This window comes from Hordeum vulgare, chromosome 3H (assembly GCF_904849725.1).
Source record: "Hordeum vulgare subsp. vulgare chromosome 3H, MorexV3_pseudomolecules_assembly, whole genome shotgun sequence".
NCBI classification, from domain to species: domain Eukaryota; kingdom Viridiplantae; phylum Streptophyta; class Magnoliopsida; order Poales; family Poaceae; genus Hordeum; species Hordeum vulgare.
The window spans coordinates 231,348,157-231,369,415 of NC_058520.1; positions in this window are offsets into that span (position 1 = coordinate 231,348,157).

Genomic DNA, 21,259 nt, shown 5'->3' on the forward strand with positions numbered 1-21,259 from the left:
GCATTGGGCCGGCCAAGATGCACGGCTGCGAGGGTACCACGCCGTTGGCGCACTAGAGGAAGGCGCTTCCGCCTAGGAGTGGTGCAAAACGGTGGGGGAGCCGTCAGGGACTTGGGGCCCGACCGGTTGGGAGGCTGATGTTGGGGCCCCGCCTATCGGGTCCTTCATCTACCTCCATTGGAGCATGAAAAGAGCTCGATGACACCTAGAGGGGGGGGGGTGAATAGGCTATTTAAAAACTTCTTCGGATTTGGCTTAAACCTAATGCGGAAATAAACTAAGAGGATACTTGTCAAGCACAAATCCTAAATGCACTAGGCACTACAACGTGTATCAACAACACGATCTACCAAGATGGACACAATACAATTACTAACAAGAACAAGTAAGTTACACAAACTTACTTGAGCTATATCACACGACAAGTAGGTGAACGACACAAGATACTAGATCACACTATAGCACACGATATATCAAAAGCTGCAAGTGTGAACGTGTGGATATAAAGGGTATGCTTGAATGATTAATCTTGTACAAGAAATAGACAACACAGTATAATGAGCACAAACAATATGCAATGTATGTATGCTCAAGTAACACAAGTAAACCACAAGTAAGGAGTTAGGGTTAAGGATAACCAAGGTCACTGAGACGAAGATGTATCCCGATGTTCACTTCCTTGGAGGGAAGCTAGTCACCGTTAGAGAGGTGGATGTTACCACGAAGGCTCACCCTATTCTCCCTTTGAGATAACACCACGAAGGCGTTTCTCAACCACTAGTGGTAAGCCTTTGAGGTGGCTTCCAAACCCTCACAAACTTTTCCGGGGGTAATCACACGGAGTGATTCCTCTCCGAAGAACTCCTACCGCCTAGGAGTCTCCAACCTCCAAGAGTAACAAGATCACGGGGAATGCTCAAAACTTGCTCAAATCTCAAATAGCTTGGGTTGAGAGAAGGAGAGGGAGACGATCTATCTTTTGATTGGAACAACTCTCAAAGGGGCTCACAAATGCTCTTGGGATCTAAGATTTGGTGTGAGAAAATGTATGTGGGGTAGAAATGTGTTCTTATGAGGATATGGCTGTGTTGGGCACCCTCTCACGAAGTGGGAGGGGGGTATATATAGTGGGGAGAGTAAAACAGCCGTTGGAGACACTTTAAGTCAGACAGGGGTCGGACATCCGGCAGTTCACAGATGTCCGGGCGTCCACAAGGATTCGGACGCCCGACAGGGGTCGGTCGTCCAAGGGATCTAAATATATCTGGAACCACTGTGTAGGTTAACAGGGACCGGACATCCGGGGAAAGCCGGAAGTCCGAGTTATTCGACTCAAACTTCTGTGGTGCACGATTCCGGATTTCCGAAAGTGGACGGACGTCCGCCCCTCGGACGTCCGGAGGGAGCCGGAAGTCCGAGTTATATGGCTCAAGTTTCTCTGGTGCAAAGCTCCGGATTTCCGAAGCTGGTTGGACGTCCGGCCCTCGGACGTCCGAGGGAGCCGGAAGTCCGAGTTATATGGCTCAAGTTTCTCTCGTGCATAGTGAAAGTGCATGCTATGCCCCTAATCGTCTTTTGGTGTTAATGACAACACATACATAGGAAACTAATCCTATTTGTTGAGTGTATCTCAGGATGGCAAGTACTTTAGTAGATTGAGAATTATGTTCCAAAGGTTGTCTGAAAAAATTGGGGATTTATATTTCGAGAAGGCTCGGGATTAAGAAAAGATGATGTAGACTAGTCTTTTGAGTTTACTGATACTGAGTATAGGGATCCCGCACTATTAAGAGGGGATCACAGGTTTTGCGATGAACTTGCTCATACCACATCTTTACTATCATACCCAATACCACATACTCTCCACTCTGTTCTCAATTCAAAACAGGTCTATTGCCTCGGACATCCGGCTCCCTCCGGACGTCCGAGGGCCGGATGACCGGCAGGCTTCGGAAATCCGCAGCCCTTCACCACAAGTTTGTGAGTCATATAACTCGGAAATCCGGCTCCCTCCGGACATCCGTGGGCCGGACGTCCGGCCAAGCCCCGCAAATCCGAAAGCCTGCACCACTAGAAGTTGAGTTCTATAACTCGGAAATCCGGCTCCCTCCGGACGTCCGAGCGCCGGACGTCCGACCCCCATTGGAAATCCAGAACCTACCACCAGAAGAAGTTGAGTTGTATAACTCGGATTTCCGGTCCTCTCCGGACGTCCGGTCGCTGATAAATTCAAAATAGTTTCAGTCGTATCTACAGGCCTCGGACGACCTACCCCTGTCGGACGTCCGACCTCTCGCGGACGCCCGGACTTTCGGCAATTGTCGGACGTCCGGACCCTGTGTGACTTAAAGTACCTCCAACGGCTGGATTTCACTCCCCACTATATATACTCTTCTCCCACCTCGTGAAAGGGTGTTCAACACAGTTAGAATACACCCAAGAACACCTTTCCACCCACTCACTCTTGTCTACACCAAATCCTAGATCCCAAGAGCATTTGTGAGTCCCTTTGAGTGTTGTTCCAGTCAAAAGATAGATCGTCTCCCTCTCCTCCTTCCCACCAAAGTGATTTGTGATTTGAGCAATCCCCATGATCTTGTTACTCTTGGAGGTTGGAGACTCCTAGGCGGTAGGAGTCTTCGGAGAGGAATCAAACCATTGTGATATCACCCGAAAAGTTATTGAAGGTTTGGAAGCCACCTCAAGGCTTACCACTAGTGGTTGAGAAACGCCTTCGTGGAGTTATCTCAAAGCGAGAATAGGGTGAGCCTTCGTGGCGTTGGTGTGCCTTCGTGGTAACATCCGCCCCTCTAACGGTGATGTAGCTTCCCTCCAAGGAAGTGAACATCGGGATACATCCTTGTCTCTCTCAGAGTTTCGTTTATTCCTAACCCTAACTCTCTACTTGTGTTAATCCTTATTACATACTTGTATTTGATTATTGTTTACCGCTTGTCTTACATCACTCTAAATAGCTTACTCTTTGTCATAGCAATCAATAGGCTTACACTCATATTCCGCACTTTTTCCTAAAATTGCTTAGTAATTATTAAAATTTGGATTTGTACCTATTCACCCCCCTCTAGGTCCATCTCGATCCTTTTCAATTGGTATCAGAGCCTCGTTCTCTATTCGTGTGGCTTAACCGCCCTAGAGCGAGATGGAAGGGGATCCAGCTACGGTAGCTCCAGTGTAGAGGGACGGGACTTCCTCGGAAGTCAAGTCTTTCACCTCTGAGGACCTGGAACGGGCCCTTTCCAAGCAAAAAGAGGAGAATGATGCTTCTCTTGAGGCCATGGTCCAAATGAGACTAGCATCACTAACCACGGGGACAACCACGTCCCCGAGGGCCTCAGGGCCCCATGTGCACGGTACTTCATTTGGCCAACCACCTCCGGAGAGGAACCAAACCAGTGTTCCATGGCTTTATGCTAGATCTCAAATTGAGAAACCTAAGTACAATCCTGGAGGAAAACCTCCCTTGCTTGACGACAATTCCGATTTTGCTTTGTGGAGAGTTGGTATGCAGGATCATCTTAGGTACGCCAATGATGAGATGTTGGACATCCTCGAGCATGGGTACAATCCTGTAGATCCAAGGTGCCTCACGCCCAGAGAAACTTATGACAAGCATCTCAATGACACTGCGATCATGTGCATAAGAAAAGGAATGAATGACAAGCAACGAAGACAATACATTCACATCACAAGTGCCAAGGAACTGTGGGATAGCATCATAAGGACCAAGCCCGGTACCTCCACTCTTCGGCTTGCTCAATATGAAATTGCCAAGGGGCAATTACAGAATTTCTGTATGGAAAAGGGTGAATCTCCCAAGCAACTACTAGAACGGCTCATGACTCTCACCGTAGAAATTGAGTCATGTGACTGTGACAAGACGCAAGATGGCTTCAATCTCACCAAGAGATTTCTTGTGGACAAGTTACTTCACGCTCTTTCTCCGTATCACCATCAAATGGTATGGGACATGAGGCAGCATCATGGGTTCAAAGAAATGACTCCGGATGACATCATATCCACCTTCCAATTATTTGAAGAGTCAAAGGCAAATGCAACAAAGCACCTTGCCATGCATGGCACTTCAACATCAAAGATCAATCTTGCTTTGAAAGCCAAGCATGAATGTGACGAAGAAGAAAGTGAAGAAGAAGAGGGTGATGATGATTGCGAAGATGGTGATGATGTTGACTCTGATGAAAGCCCATCTTATGAGGACATTGCTCTCTTTGTAAAGAAGTTCAGTGCAGGAAAGTTCAAGGGAAGATTCCCAAAGAAGAAGGTAAGGAAATGCTATAACTGTGAGGAAACCAACCACTTCTCCAATGACTGCCCTTATGAGAAGAGAGAAGACAAACCAAGGTTATAAAGACCTTTGTAAAGAAGAAGTTGCCAAACCCTACGAACTCCAAGTTCAAGAGGACAGATGGAAGAGCAATGGTTGCACAAGAAGAATCAGATCCAGAAGATGTTGGTGGAGTTGCCGGAGTAGCTCAGGATACACAAAGCACCTTGAGGCTAGTCAACAAAAGTGGTGATGTTGTTCACTACAACAATATGAAGGACTACAAGGGCAACGCTCACAAGTGTTTGATGGCAAAGACTGCCATGGGAGATGAGGAAGACCAAAGCTCCCATGATAAGGTTAAGGTAACTCCACGGTTAAACTCTTTCAGTCTAGCTTCTACTCCATCTGATGAGTATCTTGATGCGGAAGATCACTATGAGGATAATGACTTAGATCATCCCATGTTCGCTAAAATAAACAAATTTATGTGCTCTCTTAAAGGAAAGAAGCTCACTATGTTTCGCATACTTATGGAAATGGTGAGTAAGCACACCAATACCATCAAGGAACTCAAAACCCTCGTCACTGAGGAGAAGGAAAGAAATGAACTCCTTGAGCAGAAAGTCCTGTATGAGGAAGCACAAAATGATGCAGTATGTTCAAAAGTAGGTGAAAACCTTGATAAACATGCTAATGATCTTGCCTCCTTGAAAAGGGCTGAATCTGTGTGCAAAGAATTACTAAATGATAAAGACCGACTTGTGAACTCTCATGCTTCCCTTTCTAAGGACTGTGAGCGTCTATCCTTGTCTCTCAAAGACAAGGAAGAGAAACTCACTGCTCTTACAAAGAGCTTTGAGGCACTTAAGGTCACTTATCTTGACACTCTAGCTAAGGCCTACTCCTCACCTATTATCAATGTTGATACCTGCACTACTAACTCTAGTAGTGAACTGACATATATCCTTGAGGAAAACTGTTCTTTAAAGGCACAGCTAGACAGAGGTCTCATGACATGTGCACAAGGAAAAAAGACTCTCAATGAGATCTTAAGTCGACACAATGGAGGTTCCGCCAAGGAAGGACTTGGGTTCAACCCAAAAACTGCCAAGAAAAGTGCATCTCCTCTCAAGTGTACCACTCCGCTTAAAGAAATATTTGTACGAGAGGGACACACGGAGAAAGGTAAGGTTGTGAGTGGATCGGCCACTAGGGGTTCGTCTACTCACAACAAGACAACCGAATTCATACCTCCAGCTTATGTACTACGCAAATCAAAGGAAGGAGAGGTCTATGCTAAATTTGTTGGTCCCCGTAATGCATTTCGATTCTATGCTATTTGGGTCCCTAAGACTCTTGTAACTAATGTGAAAGGCCCCATGACAAAATGGGTACCTCAAACCAAGTCTTAACTCGTTACAGGCTGTTTTCTCCGGAGGAGCCAAATGGGTGATCGACAGTGGATGCACCAATCATATGACCGGAGATAGTAACTTGCTCTATGACTTCATGCAAGCCATTCGACCATACATGAGCATTGTATTTGGTGGAGGGTCGAAAGGGCAGGTAATTGGGTTGGGCAAGGTGGCAATCACTAATGACATGTCTATTGCAAATGTCATGCTTGTCCAATCTCTTCAATATCATTTACTTTCAGTTCGCCAATTGGCTTCCGTCGGTTATGACACATTATTTGGACTAACGGATGTGGAAGTCTTTAAGAGAGACACTCTTGAAGTGGCCTTTGTTGGAGAGTTGGATGGCAACCTTTACACGGTTGATTTCTCGAAAGAGAGCACCTTCCATACAACTTGTCTAATGGCGAAGGCCGACATGGGATGGCTGTGGCATCGCCGGCTCGCCCATGTTGGCATGAAAAATCTTCAAAATCTCTTAAACGGCAAGCACATCCTTGGACTAACAAATGTATCTTTTAAGAAAGATCGTGTGTGCAGTGCATGCATAGCTGGGAAACAACATCAATCAAGACATCCACCCAAGAATATTGTATCCACTTCGAGGCCATTAGAGCTCCTTCATGTGGATCTGTTTGGGCCTCCTTCATGGGCAAGTCTTGGAGGGAAAAAGTATGGCCTAGTCATTGTTGATGATTACTCAAGATATATATGGGTGTTCTTTCTCAAGTCCAAGGACGAGACGAAGATCACTTTCATTGACTTTGCCAAACAAGCCCAGCGGAAGTTTGACAAGGACATCAAGGCAGTAAGAAGTGATAATGGCTCTGAGTTCAAGAACTAAACCCTAGAAGAATTTCTTAGTGATGAGGGAATTTAACATTAGTACTCCGCACCTTACACCCCTCACCAAAATGGTGTGGCAGAGAGGAAGAACCGGACACTTGTGGAAATGACAAGGTCCATGTTAGACGAATACAAGTCACCACATAGTTTTTGGGCTGAGGCCGTCAACACAGCATGTCATGCATCAAACTGGCTCTTCCTCCGATCAATATTGGAAAAGACTCCATATGAGCTCCTAACTGGGAACAAGCCCAATGTTAAGTACTTCCGTGTGTTTGGATGCAAATGTTTCATCCTCAACAAACAGGAACGGTTAGGAAAATTTCAATCCAAAACAAGTGAAGGGATTTTTGTTGGCTATGGGTCAAACTCTCACGCCTACAGAGTCTACAACAAATCCACTGGAGTTGTTATAGAAACCTGTGACATGAAGTTTGATGAATTTAACCGCTCCCATGGGGAGCAAGTTGATCTAGATGATGCAGGTGAAGAAGACTCCCCACAAGATATCTTAAACATGGGTGTAGGTGCACTTCTTCCCATGGAACAAAGACCCCATGATGATGATGAGGATGATGAGAGTATCTCTCATCCTCAAGACAGTTCACTGCCCGTACCTCCACAAGATACTAGCACACACATCATGCCAGTTGTTGAGGATCAAGTGGGAGAATATGTCTCTCACCCTGATGCCACTCAAGAACAAGTTGATCTTCAAGAGGTAGACCAAAGTATGGGTATGTTTGATGATGAACCTCAACAGGTGCAACGCGAAGAGGAATATCTTCCTGCGCACATAAATGATCCATATGTTGAGGATGTTGATGATGGATACGAAGTCGAACCTCGTGAAACCTTGACCTCCATCATGCCACGTGTGGCCGGTCGTGTTGATATTGATCAAATCCTCACATGCGTGTCGGAAGGTAGAGTGACTCGTAAACAATTAACAAACTTTTGTGCTCACTTTTCGTTTGTCTCTAGTACCGTGCCACACAGGGTTCAGGATGCATTGTGTGACAATGACTGGCTACTTGCTATGCAAGAGGAGCTAAACAGTTTTACACGCAACGAAGTATGGTCATTGGTAGAACGGCCAACTTAGGAACATAATGTCATTGGAACTAAATGGATTTTCAAGAACAAGGAAGATGAGAACGGGACTGTCCTACGCAACAAGGCAAGGTTAGTAGCACAGGGTACTCCCAAGTTTAAGGTTTGGACTTTGGTGAAACTTTCGCCCCTGTTGCTCGTTTTGAGTCCATTCGCATTTTATTGGCCTATGCTGCTTTTAATGGTTTTACTTTGTATCAAATGGATGTGAAAAGTGCTTTTCTTAACGGTCCTCTACAAGAAGAGGTATATGTATCACAACCACCTGGGTTTGTTGACCCTCATCACAAAGACCATGTACATAAACTTCACAAGGCTCTGTATGGTCTTAAACAAGCACCCCGTGCTTGGTACGATCATCTTAAGAAGTTCCTACTCGATGATGGCTTTGTGGTGGGGGTGATCGATCCCACTCTTTTTACAAAGAGGGAAAATGGTGATTTGATCTTATGCCAAATCTATGTAGATGACATCATTTTTGGTTCTCGTAACATCCATTTGTGCAAGAAGTTTGCGGCCTCCATGACCAAGACCTTTGAGATGTCACTCAACACGGACTTGAAGTTCTTTCTTGGTTTTCAAATACAACAATTTCAAGAAGGGATTTTCTTGTCTCAAACTAAGTACCTCAAGGAAATTCTTGAAAAATTTGATATGACAAATGCTAAACCAATGAAGACACCCATGGCCACCGATGTAGTTCTAAATGAGGACACAGACAGTATTCCTTTTGACCTATCTACTTACCGCTCCATGATTGGTTCGCTGCTTTATCTTTGCACATCTAGACCGAATATCATGTTAAGTGTAGGAATATGTGCTAGATTTCAAGCTTCCCCTAGGGAAAGCCATCACACAGCGGTTAAGCATATTCTTAGATACCTTGTTCACACCCCAAAGTTAGGCTTATGGTACCCTAAGGATGCAAAGTTTGATCTTATTGGGTATTCCGATGCGGATTGGGCCAGTGATAAAGTGGGATGGAAATCCACTTCCGGTGCATGTCAGTTTCTTGGACGCTCCTTGGTAAGTTTGTCCTCGAAGAAGCAGAACTGTGTTTCTCTCTCCCCGGCCGAGGCCGAATATATTGCAGCCGCAAGCTGTGCAACCCAACTGCTATGGGTGAGGCAAACACTAAAGGATTGTGGTATCACGTATCGACACATTCCTCTTCTCTGTGATAATGAAAGTGCCATAAAGATCTCCGAGAACCCCATTGATCACCCTCGCACAAAACATATTGATATTAGGTATCATTTCTTGAGAGACCATGTGCAAAAGGGTGACATTGATATTACCCATGTGGGTACCGACATGCAGTTAGCCGACATTTTCACCAAGCCACTTAGCATAGCTAGGTTCTGTCAACTTAGGCGTGAACTTGGTATCTTGGAGCTTGACAACATATCTTGAAATCTTGCACACATACACACACTCACATTATGTTTGTGTCTTGATGTGGGCATGTATTTAGGGGGAGTGAGTCTTAATTTTCTGTTTTTAAGCTTACAAAGTACGCATAAATCAATTCATGCATGTAATGCTTGTAGGAAACCATGTTCATATTTTTTTTGTACGAAACCATGCAAGTCATCATCTCATCATCAAAACAAAAAGAATCCAGAATCAGTCTCTGCCTCCTCCTCCTTCTCGGACGTCCGACAGGTCTCGGACGTCCGGCGGCAAAATCCCCTCCGGACGTCCGACGCCTCAGGCCTATATATATAGCTGGGCGCGGGGGCTGGGCTCTTGCGCTAACCCTCAGCGCCCCTTTTTCCTCCCACAGCCGCCGCCGCCAGCTCGAGGAGCTCCTGCCTGCGCCGCCAAACTCGAGATCGGGCCGATCTCCTCCGCGGATCCTCCACTCCTTCCTCCGTATTCTTCGCGGGATCCGTCCTCAGGTCGCTCCTCCGTCTCCTTTCGCGTTTGTTTTGATTCTCTCGCTCTCTCCCATGTATCTTCATGTTTGTTCCTCATTTGGGGATTTTTTTCATCCGCGTAGGTGTTTGTGCTCCATGGGGAAGACCAAGCACACCGCTCGGAATACCATCGCTGGCTCATCCTCTCGCGCCCCTATTAACACGGGGTCGGACTCAGATGAGCCACTTCGTCCCTTCAAACAGACTGCCCGGCGTTCTCCGGCCCGGCGTTCTCCGTCTCCACAACTGCCCTCGTCGTCTGATGGTGATGACCCCGACTTCGAGGAGGAGCTTGCCGCCGAGGACCTTCCTGTCCAGCACATCGATGGAAGGTCCAAGCCAAAGCTCGGGACTCGCAAGGCGTCCTACATGCCACAACCTCCTCCTGCCCAGCCCGCAGGTGAAGCTCGCCGCATCTCACTAGAACCTCCTGCCATGTTAGGTCGTGCTATCACGAATTTCACCACACTTGGCGCAGCTTCATATCTTACTTTCCACCGCGACATTGATCAATACGCTGTCGTACGTGACTCTACGGACTCACGTTTCCGCACAAACGTCCAGGCGGACATTTTTACCACAGTCATAGTTCCTAAGGGGTTATCTATTCATCACTCAATTGATGTTGAGCATATTCGCATGCACCCGACGAAATATCCGGGTGCCATTGAGCTTATTGAGGCATCGGGGCTTGCCGCCCCATTTGCCTTTCATTGCGACTTTAATGCTGCTGCCATTCACCAGTTCTATGCCACTTGCCATTTTGGCCCAGACCACACTGTCAGCTGGATCACCTCGGACGTTCGCTTCACAGCTTCTTATGATACATTTGTTGCCGCACTGGGTTTCCCCAATTCCGGTTTCAAAATACATAGGGATGATCCTAACCATGCGCCTAAGTCTATTGACGTGTGTGGGCATCTTCTCAAGCCACTACGTGAGCTTGATGCGGATGAACGCATGAAGGACCTTAACCAGGTATCCATCTGGCGCTCACCTTACTTCATCATTTTTCAGTGTCTCATGCGCACCATCTATCCCAAGATGGGTGATAAGGGTTCTTGAAGTGGCTATTGTATCGACATCATGTTTCACTTATTCGAGCACCCCAAGGGCAAAATCAATGTGCCCCATTTTCAATGGCATGAGATTTGGCTTGCTAGCTTTCGGTACAAGCGAGCCTTTCCTCACGCTCCTTTCATCCAGGCTCTTATTAACCATGTTGCTGATTTCTCTGTGGCTGTCACTCACACACATCGCAAGTGGGTCATTCCCGCTCACATGGTGGATGACTTTGCTCCCAAGAAAGCCCCCTCATCCTCCACATCCACTCGCCGCACTGCTGCACGGGCCGCCACCCCCTCATCTAGCTCTGCTCCTCTCGGTTGCATTGCCAAATTCCTTGGCAAGGCACATTCTGCTTTGATGAAGGCCGTCTCTCTCCTGTGTGGTCAAACCCATGATGTGGTTTCTCGCTTAGTCTCCTCCAAGAATGCCCTCAAGGCTCATCTGAGAGCCTCGGGTGCTCTTGATGTGAGTGATGATGAGGCCCCTTCTGCTGCTCCTCCTACTGATTTTGGCTTCCCTTCTGGTCCTGAGTGGTCTGATTTCCTTGACGAGGCTGGTGGCAGTGGCTTGCCTGATGATGCTGATGATGATGGTGATGAGCTCTGAGCGTGATTGGTACTGTTGATGGCTCCCTTTTTGGTACTTGGTTCCAAAGGGGGAGTAATGTATCGTAGTTTTTAGTCTTTGGAGATTTAATGTAATGGATAAACTCATGTATGGATACTTATGAATGGTTGTGATTTGCTATGGATTGCTATGATATCATCATAGACTATTATGTCTTGCTCCACTACTTCTATGATGATCTATTACCTTTACATGTTGATCCATTAGAGCTTCGATTTTTTATTATCATGCATATACTAAGGGGGAGCTCCGTACTAAATATCTCCTAGACTATAATGTATGTTAAATCTTTTTGAGACCTATGTATATGTTGTCATCAACTACCAAAAAGGGGGAGATTGAAAGTGCATGCTATACCCCTAATCGTCTTTTGGTGTTAATGACAACACATACATAGGAAACTAATCCTATTTGTTGAGTGTATCTCAGGATGGCAAGTACTTTAGTAGATTGAGAATTATGTTCCAAAGGTTGTCTGAAAAGATTGGGGATTTATATTTTGAGAAGGCTCGGGATTAAGAAAAGATGATGTAGACTAGTCTTTTGAGTTTACTGATATTGAGTATAGGGATCCCGCACTATTAAGAGGGGATCACAGGTTTTGCGATGAACTTGCTCATACCACATATTTACTATCATACCCAATACCACATACTCTCCACTCTGTTCTCAATTCAAAACAGGTCTATTGCCTCGGACATCCGGCTCCCTCCGGACGTCCGAGGGCCGGACGACCGGCAGGCTTCGGATATCCGCAGCCCTTCACCAGAAGTTTGTGAGTCATATAACTCGGAAATCCGGCTCCCTCCGGACATACGAGGGCCGGACGTCCGGCCAAGCCCCTGAAATCCGGAAGCCTGCACCAGTAGAAGTTGAGTTCTATAACTCGGAAATCCGGCTCCCTCCGGACATCCGAGCGCCGGACGTCCGACCCCCGTCGGAAATCCGAAACCTACCACCAGAAGAAGTTGAGTTGTATAACTCGGATTTCTGGTCCTCTCCGGACGTCCGTTCGCTGATAAATTCAAAATAGTTTCAGTCGTATCTATAGGCCTCGGACGACCGACCCCTGTCGGACGTCCGACCTCTCGCAGACGCCCGGACTTCCGGCAAATGTCGGACGTCCGGACCCTGTGTGACTTAAAGTAACTCCAACGGTTGTATTTCACTCCCCACTATATATACTCTTCTCCCACCTCGTGAAAGGGTGTTCAACACAGCTAGAATACACCCAAGAACACCTTTCCTCTCACTCACTCTTGTCTACACCAAATCCTAGATCCCAAGAGCATTTGTGAGTCCCTTTGAGTGTTGTTCCAATCAAAAGATAGATCGTCTCCCTCTCCTCCTTCCCACCAAAGTGATTTGTGATTTGAGCAAGTTTTGAGCAATCCCCGTGATCTTGTTCCTCTTGGAGGTTGGAGACTCCTAGGCGGTAGGAGTCTTCGGAGAGGAATGAAACCATTGTGATATCCCCCGGATAGTTTGTGAAGGTTTGGAAGCCACCTCAAGGCTTACCACTAGTGGTTGAGAAACGCCTTCGTGGAGTTATCTCAAAGGGAGAATAGGGTGAGCCTTCGTGGCATTTGTCTGCCTTCGTGGTAACATCCGCCCCTCTAACAGTGAGTAGCTTCCCTCCAAGGAAGTGAACATCGGGATACATCCTTGTCTCTCTCGGAGTTTCGGTTATTCCTAACCCTAACTCTCTACTTGTGTTAATCCTTATTACATACTTGTATTTGTTTATTGTTTACCGCTTGTCTTACTTCACTCTAAATAGCTTACTCTTTGACATAGCAATTATTAGGCTTACACTCATATTCTGCACTTTTGCCTAAAATTGCTAAGTAATTATTAAAATTTGGATTCGTACCTATTCACCCCCCCCCTGTAGGTCCATCTCGATCCTTTTCACATAGTTCCGGATTTCCGAAGTTGGTCGGACGTCCAGGCCTCGGACGTCTGGAGGGAGCCGAAAGTTCGAGTTATATGGCTGTGATTTCTCTGGTATAGGATTTCGGATTTCCGAAACAGTCGGTCGTCCGGCCCTTGGACGTCCGGAGGAAGCCGGATGTCCGAGGCACTCGTCCTGTTTTCTGATAACAGCAGAGCCGTGGAGATGTGGTATGAGCCGAACAGCGGATATCTAGTTTGAGCAAGTTCATCACAAAACCTGTGATCCCCTCTTAATAGTGCGGGATCCCTAAAGACTCAAGAATTGTAAAAGGGGTACCGATGATCCATATTTGAGTGTATACTTTTATTCGCTGATCATCACTCCGCACCACTAACTTCAAAGGAACTGATACCTTTGAGTTAGCCCTTTCACTTGAGCTTGATGTTGTTGTTCCTTCTTGGCTCAATGTTGAAAGCAAAACATGATGAAGTCTTCAAGTAGCTCTCCCATACACAATGTGGAAAGCCTAGCTTATATATTCATCTTCATTTGTCCACCATGTGAACATCCACAAGGATCAAGCATGTAGTGCTCAGGAATGCTTATCTTGATCTTGTCCTTGTTAGCACATGAGCTTGTCCTTATCAACACATGATCATTCACAATAGCTTAAAGGGGATTAGTGATTAATTATCTATATGTGTGTTGTCAGCAACACCAAAACACAATTAAGGGCATGACTGCACTTTCAATCTCCCCCTTTTTGGTAGTTGATGACAACATACATATAGCTCTCAAAAATAGTAATAAACATGTGTGGCTTAGGAGAGATTTGTTACGATGCTTACGAAGCTTCCCCGTATTATATGCATAGTAAAATAGGTAAGTGCGGGAGATCCCCCTTAATGTGTGCATTGAAGATAATAGCATGATATAACACCATAATATTTCAACAATACATAGCATATCATATGAATCAAGGCATATCATATGAATCAATAGGATAGCATAAAACTCATCATCATATGACACAACGATAATATCATGATATCTCATCACCACATGATAGTTCAACAATACATCATCCATAAGTGATGGCATAGCACACCATCCATAAGTATTGTTACATGATGACACATCATTAAGTTCGACATAATACATCATACCATACATTATGAGAGAAACTAAAATCGAAACTAAGATAAGATAATGTTCTCCCCCTTTGGCATCAATGACCAAAAAGGAGGGAAAACCGACAATGCTACCACATACTCAAATATCACCCTCATCAATATCATCATTAATCAGGCATCATCCTCATCATCATCCTCATCGTTAGGAAAACCACTGCCACCAGCCTCATCAAGAAAATCAGCCCACTCAGGACTAGATGGGAAGCCAAAGTCAAAAGGAGGAGCAGCAGGAAGGGCCTCATCGTCACTGACATCAAGAGCGCCCGAGTCTCTTAGACAAGCCTTGAGGGAATTCTTGGAGGACACGAGGCGAGAAACCACATCATGAGTTTGACCGCACTGGAAAGAGAAGGCCTTCATTATAGCAGAATGTGCCTTGCCAATGAATTTGGCAAAGCGACTGAGAGGAGCTGAGCTGGATGAAGGTGTTGCTGTCCGGGCAGCAGTGCGGCGAGTGGAGGTGGATGGTGGGGTTTTCTTGGGAGCATAGTTATCCTCCATGTGAGCGGGAATGACCCACTTGTGATGCGTGTGAGTGACAGCAATAGTCAATTCAGCAACACGGTTAATAAAAGCCTGGATGAAGGGGGCATGAGGGAAGGCTCGCTTGTATTGAAAACTAGCGAGCCAAATCTCATGCCATAGAAAGTGAGGCACATTAATTTTGCGCTTGGGGTTCTCGTGCAAATGTGACATGATGTCAATACAGTAGCCACTTCAGGATCCCTTATCACCCATCTTGGGATAGATGGTGCGGATAAGACACTGAAAGATGATAAAGTAGGGAGAGCGCCAGATGGATAATTGGTTAAGATCCTTCATCCGTTCGTCTGCATCAAGTTCACGGAGTGGTTTGAGGAGAACCCACACGCCTCAATTGGCTTATGTGCATGGTTAGGATCATTCTTATGGATTTTGAAGCCGGAGTCGGGGAAACCGAGTGCGGCAACAAACTCATCATAAGATGATGTGAACTGAACTTCAGAGGTCATCCAGCTAACAATGTTGTTTGGGCCAAAGAAACATGTGGCATAAAATTGGTGAATAGCAGCAGCGTTAAAATCGCACCGAAAAGCAAAGGGGACAACAAGCCCCGATGACTCAATGAGCTCAATGGCACTCGGGTATTTCGCTGGGTGCGTGAGAATATGCTCAAGATCAATAAAGTGATGGACAGAGAGACCCTTAGGAACCATGACCGTAGTAAAGATGTCCGCCTGGACGTTTGTGCGGAAATGTGAGTCCCTAGAGTCACGTACAACAGAGAATTGGTCAACGTTGCGGCGGAAAGTGAAGTAGGAAGACTTAGGACTCATGGTGAAGTTCTTGACTTCACGACCTAAAGTAGCAGGAGGTTCAAGAGAGATGCGACGAGCTTCACCTTCGGGCTGTTCAGGAGGAGGTGGTGGCATATAGGAGGGCCTGCGAGTCCCGGGCTTCGGCATAGACTTTCGAACTGCGGGCTGTTCAGCACGGTCCTCAGCTGCAAGCTCATCCTCGAAGTCTGAGCCATCAGACGACGAGGGGAGCTGTTGAGGAGGAGGACGCCGGGCGAGCCGTTTGAAGGGACGGCGTTGCCCATCGGAGTCATCCGACCCTGTGCCAGTAGGGGCACGAGCGGATGAGCCAGCAGTGTTTTTCCGGGCGGTGTGCTTAATCTTGGGCATGATGAACAAGGCCTACATGGTTGGAAACCCAATGGGGAATGGTCACGGTCAAACCACATGAATGAACACATGAATCTTGGGAGAAAGGGGAACCAAACGTGAGTGAGACCGAGGGGATACCTGCAGATCGAGAGAGGAGAGGAAGGGAAGACGGATCCCGCGGAGGAGATCGGATCCCGTGGAGGAGATCAGTTAGATCCCGGAGGAGGGCCCCTGGTGGCGGCGCCGGCGAGCACCATTGGCGCTGGCGGCGGCGGCTGTGGTGGCGGCTGGGAGAAAAGGAGGCGGGTGGCGGCTAGGGCAAGGCCCAGCCTGCGCCCTTCTATTTATAGAGCTCCCGAAGTGTCGGACGTCCGGAGTGTGTTTAGCCATCGGACGACCGACATGTGCCGGACATCCGGAGTGCATTTTAGCCATCAGACGTCCGAGATCCGTCGAACGACCGAGAGAGAAGGCAGAGGCAATTTCTGGGATTTGGATGATAAGGTGATAAGGAGTATTCTCGCATGTGTAGCAACCAAAGGGGCCTCTCAACTAACATATTTTGGACATGGTATCATGTAAATCTTTTAATACGATTACTATGATAATTGTGTGTCCAAAATACCGTCAAACGCATGAGTGCATAGAATCATGCACAAGTTATCCTCTTATAAGAGCAAGGCACATGACACCAGGGTCATGGCACAAATTTGTCTCATTCATATGACCATGAAGAGCTAAGAGAACACCAACACTAAGCATTTCATCAATGTGATTGACAAGGACATGCAGGAAATTACAAAGTGGAAAAAGTATTATGTTCATGCCATGATGCAACCTACAGAGTGTTGACTCTAATGTTGTACATGCATGAAGTAAATACTTGTTACCGGAAAAGCATTGGTATGGCGTAGAAGTAGCCGAGTCCTAGCTTGACTCTAATTTTTTCGTGACCAGCACCATCTTCTTGTGAGAATAAGTCAAGATATCAATGCTTCTCCAAAGTACCTAAACCACCAATTAAGCACAATATGGTCCCCAAACTTATTGGGTCCGAAGTAGTTAGTCCAACTACAATATATATAGGGTAAGATCACTCAATTATGTGCATATAGATATAAGTTTTACTTTCAAGCACACCCTACTTTTAATGGATACGTCTGATTTACCATATACATATATTGGATCAAAGATACGATAGACACGGCATGTGCATCTACACATACTAGATATGCCTACACAACCCTATCAAAATCCAAGGATATACAATTTGGACAAATGAACACATAATTTTCTATTACAGAACATTCATGTCATCCAAAATGGATCAGGGTGACAAGTCAACATATGGTAGCACCCCAAGTTCAACACATGAACTGGTCAAGGCATCAAACCATGTAAGGAATGCATTTTGCACAACCTTACATGCATGTCTCACCCCAGTAGATGTATAAGTGTAGGTAATATGATTATAACTCCCACAACATTATGAAATAAATAGTGCGAAATCAAAGACATGCATGGGAGATTACCGGGAGACACATGAATTTCTCGGCACGTTATGTAGGTCATCTGAAGATAAAGCCGAAATAAAATGACCATGAAAAACACTACCAAGCGAGAGATACCATGTGTGAGAGAACATAATGGCATTTAGAATTATAAGTGGTGGTACGTGCCAAACGAGCACAAAGATCGTTTTATACTCACACAAGTGTGATATGGGAGTTCAACCATAAGCATAATGTTTAGATGTCATACGTTAACATCTCAATTAGTTAGATCATAGTGTGGAGAAATAATTCGAAAGGCATGCATCAACTATGCCCTTCTTTTAGATACGATCTAGCGGCTAAGCCATGAGTATTGTTGTAGTAGGACGTTATACTCACGCACATCTAAGGGATTTAGATACCAACATGGCTTATTATGCGAATTAAGATATGTGGAGCATGACATGCCACACAGTTATAGGATAACCCCATGTGGTAGATTATGAGTGGCATACATCAGATGTTTTATCTTACCAGGGGATGTGACATGCACAAAGCATATCATACTCCCATAATGTGATAATACATGTATTGATCATACAAGGCAATCAATCATCCAACTAAGGTGATAAGTGGATGCCAATTTAAACGTCGGATGGCTTTGACATCAAACTAATTGATTGGATAATCTTGCACCGTGAATACTACATGGAGTCCAATACATATATACATATTTTGGGTTAGTGGTGTGCGTAGAGCAGAACACTCCCCCTTAATGTGATGAGCTATTAACGTCTCAAAAGACCCACACAACGGTGCAACTAGGATGCAAGTAATGATCAGGACTACACACAACTATATGACATACATAACGACCTACACATGATAGATAACATATAACAATCATACTAGTAGGTGCAACATCTCAAAGTACATGCTAGGTACCAAACCTAGACATGAGAAGGAGTGGGGCAGGCAACTTTCAATGTAAACAATTTAAGTACAAGTCACCGCAAAGAGGCACATTGGATATGTGATATGGGCTCGATAATCCAAGTGACTTGGCTTGAGATGATACGAATGATGAAGAGTCCTCAAATCTTCATTGTGTATCCAAGTCTCCAATGTCCTCCAAAGTCACCTATTTATCAAGTTTGAGCTTGTTGGTCCCGAACTACGTTGGGTCCTAAGAGGTTAGTCACAATAGGCTTGGCAACCCAAATGGTTATTTTCTTGACACCATTTTGAGTACCAACAAACTTGGCAAACACATTGCCAACCTCATCCTTCCCAAGGGAATAGCTATCATCAATAGTGATTGGGTTGGATAAGTTACCTCTCGTGCAAGACGAAGCGACGTGACCCTTCTCACGACATAAGTAGCAACATCTACCCTTTGTTTTCTTCCAAGTTGATTTCTCACCTCGGGGAGTGTTGGCTTGGGTCTTATTGGGAAGAGGCCTTCCTTCAACTTGTAGCTGAGTGTGTGATTGAGTTTGTGGCCGCTTCCCTTGTTGCTTGTGACTTTGAGACTTCGTCTTCAGAGGGCAAGATCTAACATGGTGCCCTTTAAATTTGCACTTGAAGAAAATGATTTTGGCCGAATTCTTAACTCGTTCTGGGCCATTCTTGTTCTTGTTTGAGTTTACTCCAACATCATTTTTGTCATTCGGAGATGTTTGCTCACACAGGACGTTGTTGAGTGTGGACATCCCTTCATGACACTGTTCCAAGTCTTTCTTCAAAGAAGTGACTTGGGCCTTGAGCTCTTCGATTTCCTCTGCACGGTTATTGTCAAAGCAAGTACTAGAGGAAGTGTAAGCTTCATTGTTAGAGCAACAAGGCAAGGAAAGTAATTCATGACACGAGGTAGCAACATTATGAGTAGACGAATTACGATGACTAGCACATGGAAATATAGTACTTTGATTAGAAGTGGTGCCATTGTCCACATGAGGCTCACTTGATGTTACCTTGGTGATGATAGCCTCATGAGCTAACTTTTGCACATTATGGGATGTTAGAAGATCGGCATGAGAGCTTGTGAGCATTACATGGTTTTCTTCCAACTTCCCATATTTGCTAGTTAGTAAATCAAGTTGAGCACGTAGCTCAACATTCTCCTTCAATGTTGATACTTCAAAAGAGATAGGGTTAGATGTACAAGTATCATCAACAATATGAGAGGAGTAACTAGCGATTAGAGACTTCTCATGAGTAGATTGAAGCTCCTCATAGATCTTAGAGGTTTTGATGAGCTATCCCTTGACATTCTTGCATTCAAGGAGAAGGACCTCAAAATCCTTTTTAAGTTTATCATGAGCAACTTCAATCTCTCCTTTTGAATATCTTAAGTCTCTACATGCTTGATGACTCTTCTCAAGTTCATGTTCAAGTTGTTCACTTTTAGCTTGTTCACGATTAAGTGAATCATTACAATTTTCAAAGTAAGCAAGAACATCTTGGAATCTTTGAAGAGCGTTATTTTTAGCTTTATGAAGAATTTTACTGATCACATAGATATTTTCAGTCAAGTCATCATCATCATTCTCATCGCAAATATCATCGTTATTTCATAGGGAAGATGATACCTCATTATTACCTCTTGCCATGAGGCACATGTGAACTGGAGGAGTTGATGATGATTCTTTTGGTGAATCAGATTCTTCATTAGTCAAAAGTACTTCATATTTCTTGGTTTCCCCTAAATGATTAGTCATAGAACAACTAGGGAGAAACAAGATATTTTGATCAAGAGGACACGGGAAAGCAGGCATATCACCACAGACATTTGTCGAGGGATCTTTAGGTGAAATGCATGACCTATCAGCACAATAATTTACACTATGTGTGGTGCTAGATATGCTCGTGTCCATGGAGGCTATGAAATTTTCATCAACATGTATTTCTTCACTCACCATGTCGTTACCTTGTGAGATTGAATATGTTGAGGTGTGCAAGCAATCGGATATGGAAGTAATGGTGGACTCTTTATGATCGAAAAGAGTGAAGATCTCATGCACCAACTCCTTCATCCTAATATCGTCTTCATCAAGATTGGACCCACCATATATATTTTCAAGTTTAGTCCAAACTTCATGAGCTGACTTGCAAGTCGAGATAGACTTAAACACTTCAGGACTTATGGTTCGATGAATGGCAAGAAAAGCCTCACAATCAAGATACATTTCATTAGTAAATGAAGATGCACATCCTTTTTGTCGGCAATCCCTACAAGAACAATTCGTAAAGTATTTGGGCCCATGGCCCGAAAGTGATGAAGCATACGAATTCTCCATAGGGTATAATTTGTGCCATCAAAGTCAAAGGTGTCATTGTGCACTAATCCAATAGTCGACATCGATACTCTCTAGGTCGTGAAACCTAATTAAAGAGAGACCTTGCTCTGATACCAATTGAAAAGACCTCGTTGACGCCTAGAGGGGGGGTGAATAGGCTATTAAAAACTTCTTCGGATTTGGCTTAAACCTAATGCGGAAATAAACTAAGATGATACTTGTCAAGCACAAATCCTAAATGCACTAGGCACTGCAACGTGTATCAACAACACGATCTACCAAGATGGACACAATACAGTTACTAACAAGCACAAGTAAGTTACACAAACTTACTTGAGCTATATCACACGACAAGTAGGTGAACGACACAAGATACTAGATCACACTATAGCACACGATATATGAAAAGCGGCAAGTGTTAACGTGTGGATATA